Source organism: Stegodyphus dumicola, chromosome 7, assembly GCF_044657685.1.
Source record: "Stegodyphus dumicola isolate Sdum_Otavi_A_Nest chromosome 7, ASM4465768v1".
Taxonomy (NCBI): Eukaryota; Metazoa; Arthropoda; class Arachnida; order Araneae; family Eresidae; genus Stegodyphus; species Stegodyphus dumicola.
Genome location: NC_140774.1, coordinates 106,190,830 through 106,208,267, shown reverse-complemented (window position 1 = coordinate 106,208,267; position 17,438 = coordinate 106,190,830). Strand labels below are relative to the sequence as shown.

Here is a 17,438-nt window from a genome sequence, read left to right as displayed (position 1 = left end):
TGTAAGGAAGAAAACGCACATTTGTTAATATCTTTTATCAAATGGGTTTCTAAGTGGCTCCTTGTAACAGTTGTAGTTGAAAATTGGATGGCATTTATGACTGAAACAATTTCTTTATTACAGTATTTTTAAAATCTTCAAAAAGTACGTGTGCAGATTCCATAATTGCTTCTTTTGTTATTGTTGTCCGTATATGGCCTTTTTTTTTTAGCAAGTATATGGGAAATTTTAATCGATGCGATTCTTGCTGCCTTTCATGTTTCCAACGGTTTGGTTAAAGTAGATTGCTGCTTCGCAATCGATGACTTTAATGATAAAATTTTATTTCTTCGATGTTCAGGTTACTCTGAGTAAAACTTCGGATGCACCGTTTTAAAATAACTCAAGCGCCGTTCCCACTGGGGTTTATCTGAGCTAACGGAGTCAGTTCCATGTGTCGAATAGCTGCGCTATGCCTGCAGTTCAGATTTTTCAACTTGCTGCCCTATGGGAAAAAACTGGTTTTGGAGATGGGTTGGCTACGTTAGTTGTCGTCGTTAGCTCAGATAAACCCCAGTGGGAACGGCTAGTTATAAGTGCGTACTCGCTTAGCTTTGTTCATCGTGGGTTGTTAGTCATCAGTTTGTAAGTAAATCTCTGTAAGAAAACTTCCTGGATGATTAGAGAGTGCGTAAACGGATCTAATAAGAAAGCAGCGAGTACATACACGCTACATACCTTGTAATTATCGATTTCACTGCCTGTCGGAAATTCGGATTGTGTTTATTAATTAATGAAAACTGTCACTGACAGACGGGCGAAGTAGACATATATCTTCTTTTGTACCCGTTAAGTCTTTCTGCCCGCACGTACTGGCTATTGCATGAGAGAGATTACGGTTTAATGCATCAACCACGCCACGCTGTCGGATCGGTACGACTGTAGTCGGCTGCACTCGATAGTGAAACGTTTTGAGCAGTAGCAATGCAATAAAGTGTCTGTTTGACGTCTAGATGTAAAAATATGTAGTTTTAATGTGCATTATATAAACATAAACCCAAAACTGCGCACAAAGCAGAATAATATAGAGCGGGCGCATTGAAACGGGGTGGTGGACGCCGCGTTGCCGACCCTTGTTGTAAAGAATGTGGGAGATGCCATAAATTAAGCGTATCTGAATCTTGGTTCTTTTTATAGTTTTTATTTGCCCAATAGATATCTGTTATTTTTGGGTTCATTCATTAACTTTATTTGGTGTTAACCTAATAAAAAGTTACGAAGCCTTCCACATAATTTAGACATTGAGTGGGAATAAAATAATCTATGGAAACGTCTCCAGAAGTTTGAAACAAAATATTTATAGACGGAATATTTTCTGGTAAATTTTCGTGTTCATCATTTTCGATTTTAACCGCATAGTTATAATAAGAATCATTAACATCGTAACTTCCCATCTTCGCCTGAATACTATATAGGCGAGATTTTTCTTCTCCTGGGATGAATTATACTGCTAGTATCAATGTCGAAGATTATCCAGAAATCTAAGTATAGTTTCCGAATCATCAATGTCTCCATAAACTTCACAGTTACTATTGGTGTTCTCTTCCATTATTGCTAGAATTTTCTTCATTGATTACTCTTCCCCGTGGGAAATGCTAGTATATATCTATAACATTAAGTAAGATGTCGTCGAAGGTGTTGCTGTTACAACCTGCATATTCAACGTGAAAGTATGTACTCGCACCTGCGGCAATCAAGACATTTCGGCTTGTTCAGTTTTGGCGCTTCCCATGTGGCATATGACTGATAAGATAAAATTATAATGTATCACCCATTAGAGGTAATATATAACTTGTCTGATCGTTTGAAAAATAAGAAATATGAAAATTTGTTCGTTTTCAGCTGCCAATGATTCTATTTATTTCCAGTTGTTGGGGGAAACTTGCTGTTAAGTGCTTCAGACCACTTGATGAAACTTCCAATCATTTTTCATAGCCATTAATGCTTTGTTCCACTTCCTTTACAGTTATTATAGTAACTAATGTCGCAAGTGTAACCTTCGACTGTGAAATTGGGGGGGGGGGGGAATGCTCTTTTTGTGTCACTTGTAATCCTGTCACAGCAGAGTAGAATAGGAGCTTCGCAGCCCCCATCTCTTCCCCTAATTCCCCACATCATCCTATGAGTAACTTCCTGTTCCCTCCATGCATCACTGCTTTCCCATTATGTCTGAAACGCTGAGATTTATGCTTTTTGTGAGATCTTTTTTCCGCGCGAAATGCGCTTCCAGTTTTTGAAATTGATGGGAGATGTTTCTGGGATGCATATTTTTGGTGGCAGCTAGTCGCGCACCAGCGAAAATTTTTGAGTTTTTGTTCCAGTCATTTCGCGGATGTTCTTTGTATATGCTTCATATGCTTTTATCTGCCACGATCTTTCTGATGACTGTCTTCAAAAATGATGAAATTAGAAATAACCATTACGGATCTTAGCAGTGAATTTATAAGCATCTAAGCTGTCTTCAAAAATGATGGAATTAGAAGTAACCATTACGGATCATAGCAGTGAATTTATAAGCATCTAAGTGCCACATTATTCATTTCGTATAGTCATCTTAAACCTGAAACAATAAAAGTACTTAGTAGTCAAGGTTTTTTAAAATTAAACTACTTTACTAATAATATTTATCAAAGTTCTTTATCGAAACTGGAGGAAATTAAAATTTGATACAGATATTCGAAAGAGAACTTGTTCATATCAAACATATTACTTTAAAATCCTATGAGTTGCCTAATCTTCCAAATATTTTAATAGTTAATAAAAGCTGTATTCATTTATTAAGCATTCTTTTATAACAGCTTGATGGTATATAAAGTAGGTATGATCAATTAGTTGATCGCAACCGTCAGGTAATATTTTATTGGCCAAAGTACACATCATATCACAACAAAAGCATAATTTTGTTATTAATAGGATTTAATACTGCCCGTTCCCTGGTGTCGATTAGTCATCGGTCATGAATTTGTTAACCGTTTGACTGCTGTTACATACATACTCCGCTACTCGCCATAAGAAAATGTATGCAAATTTTGTAAAATTTTTTTGCTACTAGAAGAACGGGACCTATGTTTTATTCAAAATCTGAGCCTAACTCAGAGCGCCTTTTATTATTTTTTTGATACCTAATTTTAAATTTTAATTTGGCTTGTTTCTCTTCCAGTTAAACTATAAGAATTTTAAAGGGTTGCTTTCATAAAACATATACATACTGAACTGATTTTTATAACCGGGAATTCAAGTTTATTAAAAACGATTAGTTTACAATTGTTTACGAAAGTTACCGGATGTGTGAATATACAGCAATTCCCTTATTCAATTTAGGTGCAAAAATTTTGTCACGTTCAGCGTGTATGCCGTGAGCCTAAGTGAAGAAAGCATGCAAATTAACGCAGCGGCGTGATGTCATGAAGCACGTAGGACTCCTCATTAAGTTGAGTGAATGGAGAAAGAATTATGCTGTTGAAAACAATTGAAGTTCGTAATTTTTCTCAAATGCTGATATTCTGCCGCTTTAAGAGGCCATGTAACGTCTGTTTGAATGCTTGATTTCGGTTGTTGTCAACCGGGTATATTTGATTTCGGCCGTTATCAGAAGGATATTCTATATGATTTTAATTTTATTGTTTTATATTGTCATGATTTCTTTGTATAATTCAAGAAAAACTTGTTAATATGTAAAGATTGAAGATCACAACAAGATTGAATGCTGTCTGTAAATATTTGAAGACGGTGTAAAATGACCAGCAACAACTTCTGCCAGTCACTCTGCCAGTATTGGCGTTCAAACGACCATGTAGTTTGTATGAATGCTTTTACCCCATCTAGGATTCTAAACCGTCGAATGCAGCATTTTACAACATGTCCCCTTTATGATGGCTGACCGTCAACTTACATATATGTATTAACTGAAAAGCAATTGGCCGAAACCACAAAGTAAGATATCGCGAATGCCATTCTTCCCTTACCAATTCTGTTTTAACAGTTGAACAATATTTATGAATATCGAGTATTCATTTCAAAGTTGCTTACTAAAGATGTAATGCCGCAACAGATATAAGTATCAAACAGTCGTATATTATGGAACTATTAATTATGTTGGTATTTTGAAGGCTTATGGCTGTCTTCGATGTTATTAGATCATGTTATTAGATCTGTAGGGCATATGCTGGCTGAATAGACATACCACAAGAGCCCTTTGAGGTATTTCTCCCGCCTTCCTAGCGTGCCTTCGTGGTGTAGTGGTGTTTTACTGATTATGGTGGTACTGCACGCTGGGTGGGTATTCCAGAGATCCGTGGTTCGATTCCCGGCGAAGACGTTGCTAATTTTTCATCTCTTCTGCCTCCAAAAATTACTTGATGTCTCTACATCTTAACTGATTTTTATGAATTATGAACTGGATGGTTGATTGCAATTTGGCAAATTTGTGATTTTTAATCTCGTGTTATGCTTAAAGTTTGATATTTCCTAGTGAACTGCTCTTTTGCCAGTGTTTGTATGTTCTTGTAAGTCTGTAAACTCAGAGCTATAATTCAGTGTTTTCTCATGTAGTGCTTTCTTGTTGAACAGTTTTGATGTCTTGCTGTATCTGTAGCCTTTTATAATTGTATTTCTAATTTTCAGAGACCTATGAGGCAAAAATTGCTAATTAAAACCAATACCAGGAAGCTAAAATTTTCCAATTCTTGTTTTCGATTTTTGTAATTACTTAACTCGTAGAGTCTGTGACTCTTTTAAGCAGCATACACTAAGTCAAGACTTCAGTTAAACTTAAGCGAATTATCGTTATGTCTAGAATCGCACAGAAACGCAAGGGTGTAAAAGATCCTTTTATTAAGAACTCAAATAGTTGAACAGAACGCACTTTTTGTCCTTAAAAATCTAGAGAGGCGTAAATCAAGGTAAGGAACTCAAATTTAAAGCTAAATCTAAGTCTTAAATTAGCCAAAGGCAACACCGAAATAATTAGCGCGCAAGTTCGCTCAAACCTATACCGGCGTGACAAGCACTACTGGCAAGAATAAACAAGCCAGAGGCAGTATGCTGTCGTAGAATTTCAACTATGTAACTTTCAAGCAGTAACATGGCCTTCAGGCGCAACACCCTCTGTCTTAAGTAATTTAAAACCTTCCTTAAATAATATTTCTTTCTACCTCATTTAAATAAGCGCGAACTAAAATTTGCATTCTGGCAGGAAAACGGAAAGGGAGAAATGACAGTAAAGATGCGTAACATAAAATGCTGGTTGATTTAAATAAATGCTTTACAAACTGTTGAATCATTATTTATCGAATTTCAGATAGAGTCTCGTTTTATGAAGTTTTAATTTTGTAATTAAATTTCATATTTTCTGACACTCTAGTTGTAATAAATATGAAAATTACTTTAGAAATTTAGATACGTATCACAAATTTTACTCGAGTTTTTATTATCTGTAATATTGTGTAAGTAAAACTTTGAACTCATGAAACAATGATGTATGGAAAAATTACAGTTTAAAAATTTTTTTATTGTATTAAATCGAAAAATGGAGCCTGATAAAAGGTATTTAGGTGAATAGAGGCCACATCGTAAACGTAACAGCAAATATGAATTATTTATGTTATGTTTTGGAAATTTTTCATCAGTAAGCTATGGAGAACAAACATCATTTGGACCATTGTGTAATATTACATTCACAATGAGTAAAAGTATTAATGTCATTGTTAGGAATATTATAATTGCAATTTATGTAATAGAAATTGAGGTTATTGAGCAGTCTTCAAACGAGAAATCAAAATAGTAATTTAATAATATTCCAGTTCAAGTTTTACTTCTGAATTTTCTAATTGTGTGCAAGGGACACATATATAGCTACTAAGTCAGACCTCTATTTAACGGAGTCATAGAATGCCGCAAAAAATTTCGCTAAACGGAAGAATTCGTAAATTGGAGGTTATGATAAAACGCGGTTTAAGTTACATGTAAAAATTACACAAATTCATTTCGAAAAATAATCAGGTACTTTAAATTATTTTGATTGTCGAGTATAACATTTCTTGTCATAATTAAGAGTTTCATCTTTGTAATGCTCGAAAAACATTTTCTGCTATACTTTCTTTAAAGTGAAAACCGCATTTTAAAATAAACAAAACGGATTTTAACATCATCCGGCGAAGATTTTTTACATTATTTTGATGTTCTTGATCATCATCAATCGCTTTCTGGCTTTCATGTTGTAGAATATATTCTCTTCAGTAGGAATTCTTGATATCTCAGAATCCTTACTTGTAAATAAATAATCTTGCAATTATTCATTATTCTTAAATTTTCCTTGATTTTTCAACTGCAGCCACATATACAGTTCCTCATATTACCGATAGTAGTCATTGACGCTACTGTTATTAGTAATATCAAACTTAGTTAGAAAGCAAGCTTTTCTGAAGCAACTGCGGACAGTTTTTTCGGTGACATCATAATTCCATGCTTTTGCAAGTTAAGTTACGCAAATATAAAGCTGATTACAATTCCTCTTGGGGCATTCTTCAAAATTCTTTTGCGATAATGCGTCTTAAACACTTTTTGTCACCCCTTGATCCATAGGCTGCATTTTCGCAATGGTATTTGAAGGAGAGGGAGGGGGGGACTGCCTTCAAAGTTGAAACCTCCAATTGTCTATCTCTAGAGCAGTTTTTCATTTTTGTACAGCTATGTATTTGTCAAAATTTTCAGTCATTTTCCAAAAATATCTATCGTTGAAACGATAGTCTACTTCTAGTGATTGAATACCTCTAAAACATTTTGGACTTTTTACCGTTTCCTATAAGTAAAGGTCTCAATTTTTTGTATCCATCTACTATATTTGCAGGTAGTACAGTAACTCGAATTCTTCTGGGCTTGCCTCCAAAATATTTCTCTTTTCTGAATATTAATGATCTTTGCGGTGAACATTGGTAAAATAAGCTAGTTTCGTCGGCGTTGAAAATATATTTTGGCCTGTACGTTTCCATGATTTCTTTTAGATTACGATCTTTCATATGCACAGTTTTCTTAATAACCACCAGCGGCCGAGCGGTAAAGTCGCTGAACACTGGTAGTTCGGTCCGAGGTTCGAATCCCGCGAACGGGCTGGCTGCATAGGCGTTTTCGTGGTTTTCCCCATGTGTAACGTGTATACGAGCCAGTTTCCCTTAGAAAGTCCTCCACGAAAGGCATCTCTCCCTTTCCTCGAGGCTTTGCCATAATCACATACACACATCTTCATTAACACCTTTGCTTTCACCACATTTTTGCAACTACCCCATGCCTTTTTCCGAATTTCTCCAGCCCTATTTCTCGCATGAAATTCAGTTTGGCTTCTAAAGCCTTTAGCAAACACCGTAGCTTTTCCCAGTATCAATGGCTCTGTTAACGGTACATTTTTTTTCTCTCACTGTGCTCAGCCATTTCAATGTCGCTTCATGAACGTCTTTATAAACTCGCGTTTTCTTACGTTCGGCACTTGGATGGGTGAAATCAGTTTATTTTTCAGGATATTTTCGATAAACTATTTTGCAAAATACTGAATTTTATGGCAATGTTATTTCTCATTACACATTTGTCCACTTCGTCGAGAATCAGCACTTAACTGTTAAACAGTTTCGTTTCGACATTTTTATCAATCAGTGCACAATTAGCTTTGAAAAGGATTTGCAGTATAAAACCACGAAAAAGAAAAATAAAAATAACGTGCATGCGTTGATTCACATTAAGCTAGTCTGCGAACAAGCATTGGTTGGAGAATGTTTAATAACACGTTGGGTAAATCCTTTCTCATTCGAGAATTTCCCTCCTCACGCTTCATCCCTCATGTAAAATGGAATGTGACAACAGAAAACAAGCCACCTGCTTTTCTTATGAACCACAGCTGCACATACATACGTTCACAGCAAATGAATGAATAAAATAGGGGGGGGGAAATCTTAAAAAAAATCGTCCATTCAAAAACTTCGTTAAATAGAAAGGGTACTTCAGTATTTGGAGGGTTTTTTTTTTACAAGGAAATTCATATCGGGCAGAATCCCGCGAAATACTTTGCGAAGTAGAGGAATTCGCAAAATACAATTTTTGTTAGAGGTTTTCCTGTACTATTTTGTAAATAATAATCATGCATTTAAACTGCAATACTATTAATTCTCATTACAAGATATTGGTTTATTAATTAAGATAAATTTAATAAAAAAATAGCATTAAAATGTTTTAATGATTGTAATTCATTTTTATGATCTTTTAAATGAATATAACACTTCTGGAAGGAGAAATTTACATTTGTTTTTTATGCTAAAAATAGTCAAAAATAACATTGTTGCTGGAACATATGTGTATATTTAAAACTGTATATTTAAAATTTGAGAAATTGTGATGAAACGGAATTGAAAGGATATGAATCTTACGGTAGAAAAAAGAGAACTGCAGAAAGTTCGCCAATCTAAAATGCAAATGGGATTGAATTTATAGATCCTCGAAAATTAAATTTTAATTGACTCTATATTAAAGGTTGGAGAAATATATTGTTATTAAACCGTCTTTGTTTTAGTATTTATTTGTACAAATTATTACATTAAAACGACTTTGTAGGATTTAAGTGTTAAAATGACTTTAGACATTATTCATTAATATGCGAGGTTTAAAATTGATTTTAATGTACAATAAAAAGATTTTTTTTTGTATGTATAATATAGAAAGGCAGAAGTTATGCAACGTCACTTTGTGGATTCGTAAATTTTAGAAGTGTTTAGAATTTTTTCGAATAAGGAATGTTAAGGACTAATTAAGTGTTTTGAATAAGGAAATAAAACGCCACTTCAATTGAAACGCGGCTTAAAAATATTGTTTCTAAGAAGGAAATAAAGTTTTAAGTCAGAAAACCGGCCATTTGCATTATTTAAAAATTGACATTTTCTCTTTCTCATCATTCCATTCGTTAGAGGAATATATGTAATTTTATAATGGAAAACAGGTAATCTGCACAAAAGGAACGGGTTGTAAAATTCTTATTACTATCATCATTCTCTCACATAGTAATAAACTCTTTGAGGAAGAAATGCTTTTTAAGTATTAATACTAACGGATTTTGTTCTTGCCTTATATTTTGTTTTGTGAAAGCAGCTACACCAGAAAAACATGAAACCTTCCAATAAATTATTAATTATTAATTTTTTATATTACAATTTCATTTAATATGCTTTTTTACTTATGCTTTTTTTTTGGCATGTGTTTAAATTCTGCTGCAATTAATTTTCGTAATGCATTCTTCTAATTTCAGCCGTGGGATATTAGTTCAATTCTTTGAAACCCACCCAGTGACAGAATGGATAAGGTTGCTTGCTGATCGTTGAAATTCGTCTTCGGTTCCATGTGAACAGACTGACTGCAGTGAATTGTTTAGTTATTTAGTTTAGTCTTATTGTTAAACTTGAATAGGAGCTAGTTTTTAAAATTTGTTTTACATAAAATGGCTTCAAAAATACGAATTTTGTACATACATAGATGATTTTAGTGCAATTATATGTAAAATTGTTGTATTTTTCTGTGTAATGTAACATGAAAAATCTAGAGAGGCGTGCTAAAACGGAAAAGTAAGAATACAAGGGCAAGTCTGTTTAACAGTGAGTATAAGGGTATCTAGGTAATTTGGCGAGAAATCGCCAAGAAGCGCCGCACTTTGCGATATTTTGCCTGTATTACCGTAATAAGTATATCAGTATCACCGTAATTACTGTAATTGATTTTAGATGCTCTGTAACCGTATTCGGTCTGCCTTCGAGTAATTTCGAGAAGCAGAAAGTACTAGAAATATCTCGGCTGTCGGGTAAGAACTATATAAGACGGGAGAGAGCATCTATTAGGAGTTGTTATTAACTGTTAGCTCAGCGTGAGTTCCGATTGCTATCTTTGGTTTAGCTTCTCTTGTTGCACTTTGCATTGCGTTGTGTTTAACTTTCTTAGTAGTTTGAAGTACTACTGACTATATTCTGTGATATTGGAAGATTTATAGGAGTATTTTTGTGCGAAAGTCTCAGATCTCTGAAGTGTTTCTTATGATAAAAACCTATCATTGGACCTGTGTGCATTCAATCTATAACAAAGCCGTACGCGTGCAACAATAGCATTTTGACGAGCATCTGAAAAATAAGAAACGAGAAATTTACTATTTCTGTAGGCAGAGCAAACAGCAGTTGCAGGTATAATATAATACATGTTCTTAGCTGATCAAAAGTGTTATTTGAAATGGCAAATTAAAAGTTTGTTATATTGATTACGTGAAGAAATGGAAAAATTAAGATATTTTTGTGCTTTTAATAGATAAGGTTGTTGTTCTTATTTTTTATTATTTTTTTAAAAATTTAATGTACTATCTTCGAACGTGTAAGAAATCTATCCATATTTCGTTTGTCCTTGCGTGGACAAACACCTTTCATTCAAAAAGACTGACATTGCCATTCTCTTTTCGCAACATTTCTGCATAACTGCGGAAAAGAATTCCATTTCAACTTAGTATGCGCTACCAAGCGTCAACGATGCCGTAATTTAATATTGGAAAGGGAGAAGGAAGCCCATATATGCTGTCACTGAAGGTGAAGTGTTTTACGCTCTTAAGCTTTTTGGAGACAAAAGATTCACAGCTTCCACTACATGCGATTCGTGGATTGTTCATCATTCCTGAATTTAATTACCCTTTCCCAGCGGCGATGAAATTCAGTAAGTCTTGCGCGAGATTTAAGCTATTCAACTTTGTTTTTGGTGTTTTTTTATTCTATCCTCTCGTAGGCCGAGGGCGTTGTTGGAGAGATACGGTTTCCGAGCTTCCATGAACAGGTACGGTTTGGGCTCAGTGGGTTGCCTGATTGCGTGTTGTTCGGTCGCTCAACAAGCGCTTCTCAGTTGTGTGGAATATTGGATTAGTTTATATTCGCTGTCTTTGCATTATAGTTGGATACCGTGCTGCTGTGCTATATTTTGTGAGTGGAATGGAACTTTTTATGTTCTTTCTTTATGATCGCTTATGGCAAGTGTGAGATTTATGCTTACGTGTTAAGTGCGAAGTCAGTACATATTTGATTGTGCCATGTAGATAATTATAAGGTAAGTTAATTAGAATACAGACGTTGCTTTTTATTCTTTTCAGTGTCTTGAAAGATTTCTAATGCTTTTGAGTTTAAAATTTAATTGCTGTAAGCATAAGTAATGCTTTTATAATTTTGAGTGTACATATAATTTTATGTTTAATGTTTTCTTTTAATTGCTTTTGTAATTCCTTGTAATTTCAAATGGCAGACAAGCGTGGTAATGTAAAGTTTAAAATTAGCCAAAAAATCAACCTTAGTTGGGTGTAGATTTTCAAAAGGGGGAGAAAAATATCGATCTGAGGGTGATCAGACACTTATCCCTCTTCAGGAGAGGGGGGGGGAAAGCAAGGCAATATAAAAATTGAAATTCGACATAGCAGCCTCAATTTGTGAGACCAAGCTAAGGTTATTTTTATACCTAATTTTAAATTCTCCCCTTTTCTTTTTGCTTAGTTATTATTTCTACTTTTCAAAGAATAATATATTCTTTTAAGGAAATTCACTTTTACGAAAGACTTGCATTACTATCTGTTTGGTTTTATGTGTACGATAAAAATCTGAAAAATATTTTAGCCTTAAATAAGAAGGGAAGCGGGCAAAAGTTGAAATAAAATATCTTCCTGTATCTGTTTTATGTTATTTGTAGAAAAGTTTAACTTTAATTGGGGAAAAATATGCAGGTTTAGAGTAGTTTTGCAGGAACCTATGAAACCTGTTTGCCTATGAAAAACTATAGGATAGAAAAATATCAGTCTAAGTCGTCAAACATTTCGTCGTATTTCAAATCTCCTTCGCCGATTTAGTGTAGCTGCACTATTGTTTCTGCTCCTAAGTGTGAGTGTCCCATTGTGCTTGGTGTCTCTTCCAGTCCTGGATCGTGAAATTATATACCATATGCAATTTCTTCTGTCTATTTGAACCATGTATGCATCACATCATTCTTACTTTCAGCATCATTATAGATGTTTTTTAGTGTTATGTATTGATTTTGGGAAAAACCTTGAAAAGAACTGAAAACTGTTTTCATATAAAATTGATGATAATAACTTTTTTTCTAACACTATTTCGGCTTGAGAGTTATTTTATGTGAATGCCGTCTTTCGCAAACAGAGATAAACTTTTAATATGCATATTTTCTTTTCAATATGAAATTAGTGTACTTAAAGTTAACATATAGGGAAATAACTCCGCTTAAATCTCTTGTTCTTGAAACACGGTGATACTTTAAAAAGGAATTTGTTTTTGATTTAAATGAAAACTTTCATGTGTTTAATTTGAAAAAAATCTGTTCTGATTCTTACACGTACTTGACATATGTACGCAATGCTTGAAAAAAGTACCGCAGCTTTTAATATTTTAAATTTTGATTCCGAGTAATAAATGAAAACTTTCAGCTACAGTTTCTTGCAATACGGTGCAAAATGTTATGAATATAAAATTGAATACTGTGTTGCTGAGGGTTCTGTAAAAATAAAACCTTGACATTTTATATGTTTTATATAAAATGAAATATTATTTAGTAAACTATTAATAATATTTTTGAGTTGATCAAAATTGTACCTATGTACGTGTAAAAATGGCAGAGACATTTTCGAATGAATTTACTGGATTATTTAAACGAGGTAAAACATATGAGTGCTATCTGCGTAAGTTTCTAGGCGATTTTGATAGAGAACCTTGTGCCTACTCTTTCCATAACATCAAATAATAGAACTCTCTGATCGATAGATTTTAAGTACCCCATTCCCCCATTGATCCCAGTGTGACAGATGTCTATGCTTTGTAGGACTAGAACCTGGGCAGAATGGTATAGCTAGCGTAAACTAACCATTATATCAACTGCGGTAACATAAATTTTACCGACTTAGATAATTTTTTCCAAGTCCACTTTTAATAAAATTCAAGATTTTCGAGGGCAGTACAAAACAAAAATTTACTGTTTAAAGCAGTGTTCCGTACTGAGTTTGTAGCTCCCTTGGAAATGTTTATTCAGCGTAACTCAAGGAGTTTGCTGCAGTTTGGTAATATGAAACAATAACAACGGGAAATAAAGTTGAGTCGTTTGTAATATTGTTTATGTAGCTGTGTGTCACAATGCGTGGATGAACCTTTTATGTAAAACATATTGCCCCCTTTTCCTCATCAGTATTAAACTACACTTGAGAGACTGAAGTTCAACTATATGTTAAAGTGTAGTTGAAAATTTTTAATACAAAATACATGTAAACATTTAAGCCACCTAATATGTACATGCTTATAAACTTGGTACCTTTTGAAAAGCAAACTCACGCCAGCTTTTATTTCGAGGAGGCGTTAAAAGATTAAAAAGCAACATGTAAATGGTGTTTTAGATTTTGAAGGGGATAGAAAAAAAGTATTTAAAGATTGAAAATTTAACGCATATATATTAGATCAGGTTTTGAATTATTTAGAAAAAGATAAGTAATTAGAAAATGAATAAAAAGTGAACTTAAATGCTAGTGTAATAAAAAAAATTATTAGTGTAGTTTAAAGTAAGTAAAAAACAAAAATTAATTCATGAAAACAGTACAGAACGAATATATGAAGAAAAAAATGAAACAATTATTGCTAATAAATGGAAATTAATTGAATTTTCAAGGGGAACAAACCAGTTTCCGACCAATTAACAATAATTAACAAAAGCCGATATGTTTCGTCGTCTTAATATGCAAGAACCAATTGAAAAACCCTAATCGGGAATATATTGATCCAAAACTAGTTAAGAACAAACCTTAATAGGATATTTAAGTAACTATTTAGAAGTTGGCCAAATTGATTCGAAGTACTAGTCAAAAACAAAACATAACTAAATATTCAAGTAAAGATTTAACTATTCTTGCACAAGACCATTCCCCGACACATTCGCTGCCTCTCATAGTAAAACAATGTGTGTTTATATATATATATAATGTTGTATGCTCTTAAATTCACTTAGTTCGAAAACACGTTATTCTAATACTTGCGTAATAGCGGCAAAGTAAGATAATAATAATTTATTTACTAAAGAAATGTTGATTATATTATCTCGTATACTTTGGTTTTCCTCATGTGTAACGTGTATACGAGCCAGTTTCCCTTAGAAAGTCCTCCACGAAGGCAGCCCTACCCTCAGGCACCTAGTGTGCTTTGCCATAATTAAATAAACCAAACCAAACCTATCTCCTATACTTCTACTAAAATTAATATTGGGAGATAATATAATCAATATTTCTTTAAATAAATTATATATATAATATATTATATATATATATGTGTGTGTCTACTTCGCAATGTGATTTTAACGTTTAATAATTCATTTCGAGGAAGAATTGTAATTCTAAAGCAGAAATTAATTCACCTGGGAAGAATATGAAATGTTTTTTACTTATTTGTTTTTACCTCTACCATATTACCTCTCGTATTTTTCTTCGTAGCTTCTCAAGTCTAAGTTCTGAAAATTTAAAAAATATTCACACAACTTTCCCTTTCTTCTGTATGGTTTTTTCTTTTGAGGGCTCGTTTAATGGTAATTTACATTCTTTTGGCTATTTTTATTCTCTATTCAATTTGTGTTTGCGTTTGTGTATTTGTATATCATCCATTTTTATCTTCCTTTGCACTTATTGAAATGTTTTTGTGCAGATTCTTTATTAAGTTATCCGGAAGTTGTAGGAGTTCTCACCTTTAAAAAAGTTTTCAAACCAAACGTAATCTAATCTTGCTTCTGTTATTTACGTTCTAATTCATTGTAGCTTCTCCGTGGAACGGTGTTTGGTACACCAGAGTACCTGAACGACAAAGCTCTACCCCTTGTAGAACAATTTGCAAATTGCGAATGGTATGATGAAATAACCTAAAAGATATCGAAGGTAATTTGTTGTAACTCTTTCAGCCCTGGATTTATTTAGTCGTCTTCAAAAGTAAAAAAGTATAGTCAACAAAATATTGTTTATAGGTGTTAGAACTCCCTTGCAACATATTAATAAGTTCCTACTACCAAATCGTTCCACAAACAGTATTCAAAAGCAAATATCCACAAGAAGAATAAGAAAATACATGCGCATAAACCATTAGATGAGACCTGTTGCACTGAAAACAGTCTCTATTATCGATAAAAATTGGCCTCCACATATCAAGGTGGCTAACGCACCAATAAAACTGAACGGGTTAAAGGGTCCTCCACGAAAGCAACCCTTCCATTAGGTAAACAGCTCTCATGCGTTTGCCATGATTCACAGGTTTGGTTTGTTTAATTACTGCAAAGTAGGCAAGGACTATGTGCGTAAGGCAGATGTTCTCAACCGAGGGGAAATTTCATAGTTTCAAGGGGAAAACGCGGTCATTTAGCTGTTAAGTATTTAATTTTATTTCATGAATATATATATACGAGTATAAAACTACTTTTTGCGGTATTAATAAACATTTTGTATACTTTTTGTTGTGTAATTTATAAAATGTGTTCGAAAGTAATCTAAATCCATATAAACGTTTTATGTATTATGCACGTTTAGAAAGGGGGGGTGTCATCTTTTAGCAATGGTTAAAGGAATGCGTGGGAGGGGGGAAAGTCGAGAACAACTGACCTAACGGGATGGATATCATTTTTCCTGAAGGAAACTTGGCTTATATCCGCTTTACTCAACGGAAAACCCACAGAAATGCCCATGCAGATAGCCCGTGTGCCGGAATTTGAACCTGAGTCAAAATATCAATGACATAACCTCGACCAATGATGATTCCTTCGTAGTCCACACATTGATGTGTAAAACGTCGTGTGGTCTAAAGTAAGCTTCCTTTCTGAAAATGTCATGCTACTTTACCTACCGGGCTTTCTATTTCTTTGAAAGGGTATTTTTGAATTCAGTTGCTTATCCACTTTTCTCATTTCTTTATTCTTTGTTATAGTAATTATATAGAAAAAGATAAAATTGTATTGAGTCTAATATTATTTTAGTTTTACGTTTGTTTTTACTGTTTAATGAACGACGTATACGAAATTCTAGTTATTTTTAAATTGTATTTATTGTTTCTTTTTCACTGACTTTTCGTCAAGTGTCACATCAATTCATAGAAACACTCGATGATTCATATTCTGATGTCTATGACTGTAGCTAAGATCTTTTGATTCGTCACTACTTATCTAAAATGGTTCCCATTGTGTTCATTGTCACATCGTATGATGTATAATAAAGTGTTTTTTATGTTTTTCCCCTAGTCTTGCTATGATTGTCCTTAGACCTAATAGGCTTGAATTCTGATTTATATATATTTGGCATTCTTACCCCCATTTTTTTTAAAAAAAAGCATTGCTGTAAATTTTGATCTGCAGTCGTGGGTTTCCCTTCCCCCCATTTACGCTTATTGTAAAGCATTTTGTGGTTAGCTTTATATGTTCGATTTGTGTATTTTGTGGATGGCAATTTTTATGCTTAGTATTGTAAGCTGAATGCTATCCTAGCATTTGAATTAAAGTTTACGTATGTACTTATTCTGACTGTAGTGAATCTTAAGCATATTGAATTCGTTTTTTAGCAGAATTTTATTTTTGTTAGTACAGTTTAAAAATTATCTAGTTTTCTTTTTGCACGACAAAGAAATAACACGTCTTTCACGATGCCTTTGCGAAGATCGCCGCTTGAATTTATTTAATTTTGGCAAAACTGTTCGTATCCAAGAGAAAATTTTTAGACTAGGTGTGCTAATCCAATTGTGTTAAAATTTTCTGAGGTAATTTTAAATTTGAAAATTTACTAGATACCTGAATTTTGTGATTGAAATCTTCAAAATAAAAGCTGCATTAGTACAACTGTGTACGACAAGTTTCCTTTTTCTTCTCTTAGTTTTAATTTATTTCATGAAATATTTTTTTCTTTTATTTTTAAAACTTTGACTTCAGTCGGAATGAAATGACAACAGGTTGCAATGAAGAAGGATTGTAAGTTGCACCTTTTTGCTCCTGAATTGATGAAAGATTATTTTTTTCCTGAATGGTAATTTGATTAATATGTGTACATATAGCTTTTTTTTTTTTTTTTTTTGTCAATTCATGAAATAAAAAATATTTTTATATGTATAAAAAATAAATTAAAATTTGATTAGAAGATGTTTCGAATTATTTTGTTCTAGAACAATTAATGTTTTATTTTCAGACATGAAAATTCTGTACGGTTTTTTATTTGTCCTATTTTTTAATTTTTAGCACTAGTTCATGCAAAAACAAATTTGGGATGCATTTCACAAAGTTATTCATGGTACGGGTGTTATAGCCCTTTTTAAGCATTATTGGAAATCTTAATCCTAATGAAGACCTTG

At 33.3% G+C, this 17,438-nt stretch overlaps 1 protein-coding gene across 3 annotated transcripts in view; it reads left to right on the top strand.

Annotated features, from left to right (window-relative positions):
• The window catches only part of LOC118180867 (uncharacterized), a 126,655-nt gene that overhangs the window by 36,310 nt on the left and 72,907 nt on the right, over nt 1-17,438 (top strand). The window contains exon 2 of one of the 3 annotated variants that reach the window (XM_085820682.1): nt 9,323-9,432. The exons of 1 other annotated variant lie outside the window; for it this stretch is intronic. The gene's annotated coding sequence lies outside the window, so the exon portion shown is untranslated. Of the gene's footprint in view, nt 1-9,322; nt 9,433-10,639; nt 11,143-17,438 lie in introns of those variants that run through there. One more of the 3 variants, XM_085820681.1, reaches the window with a different exon arrangement.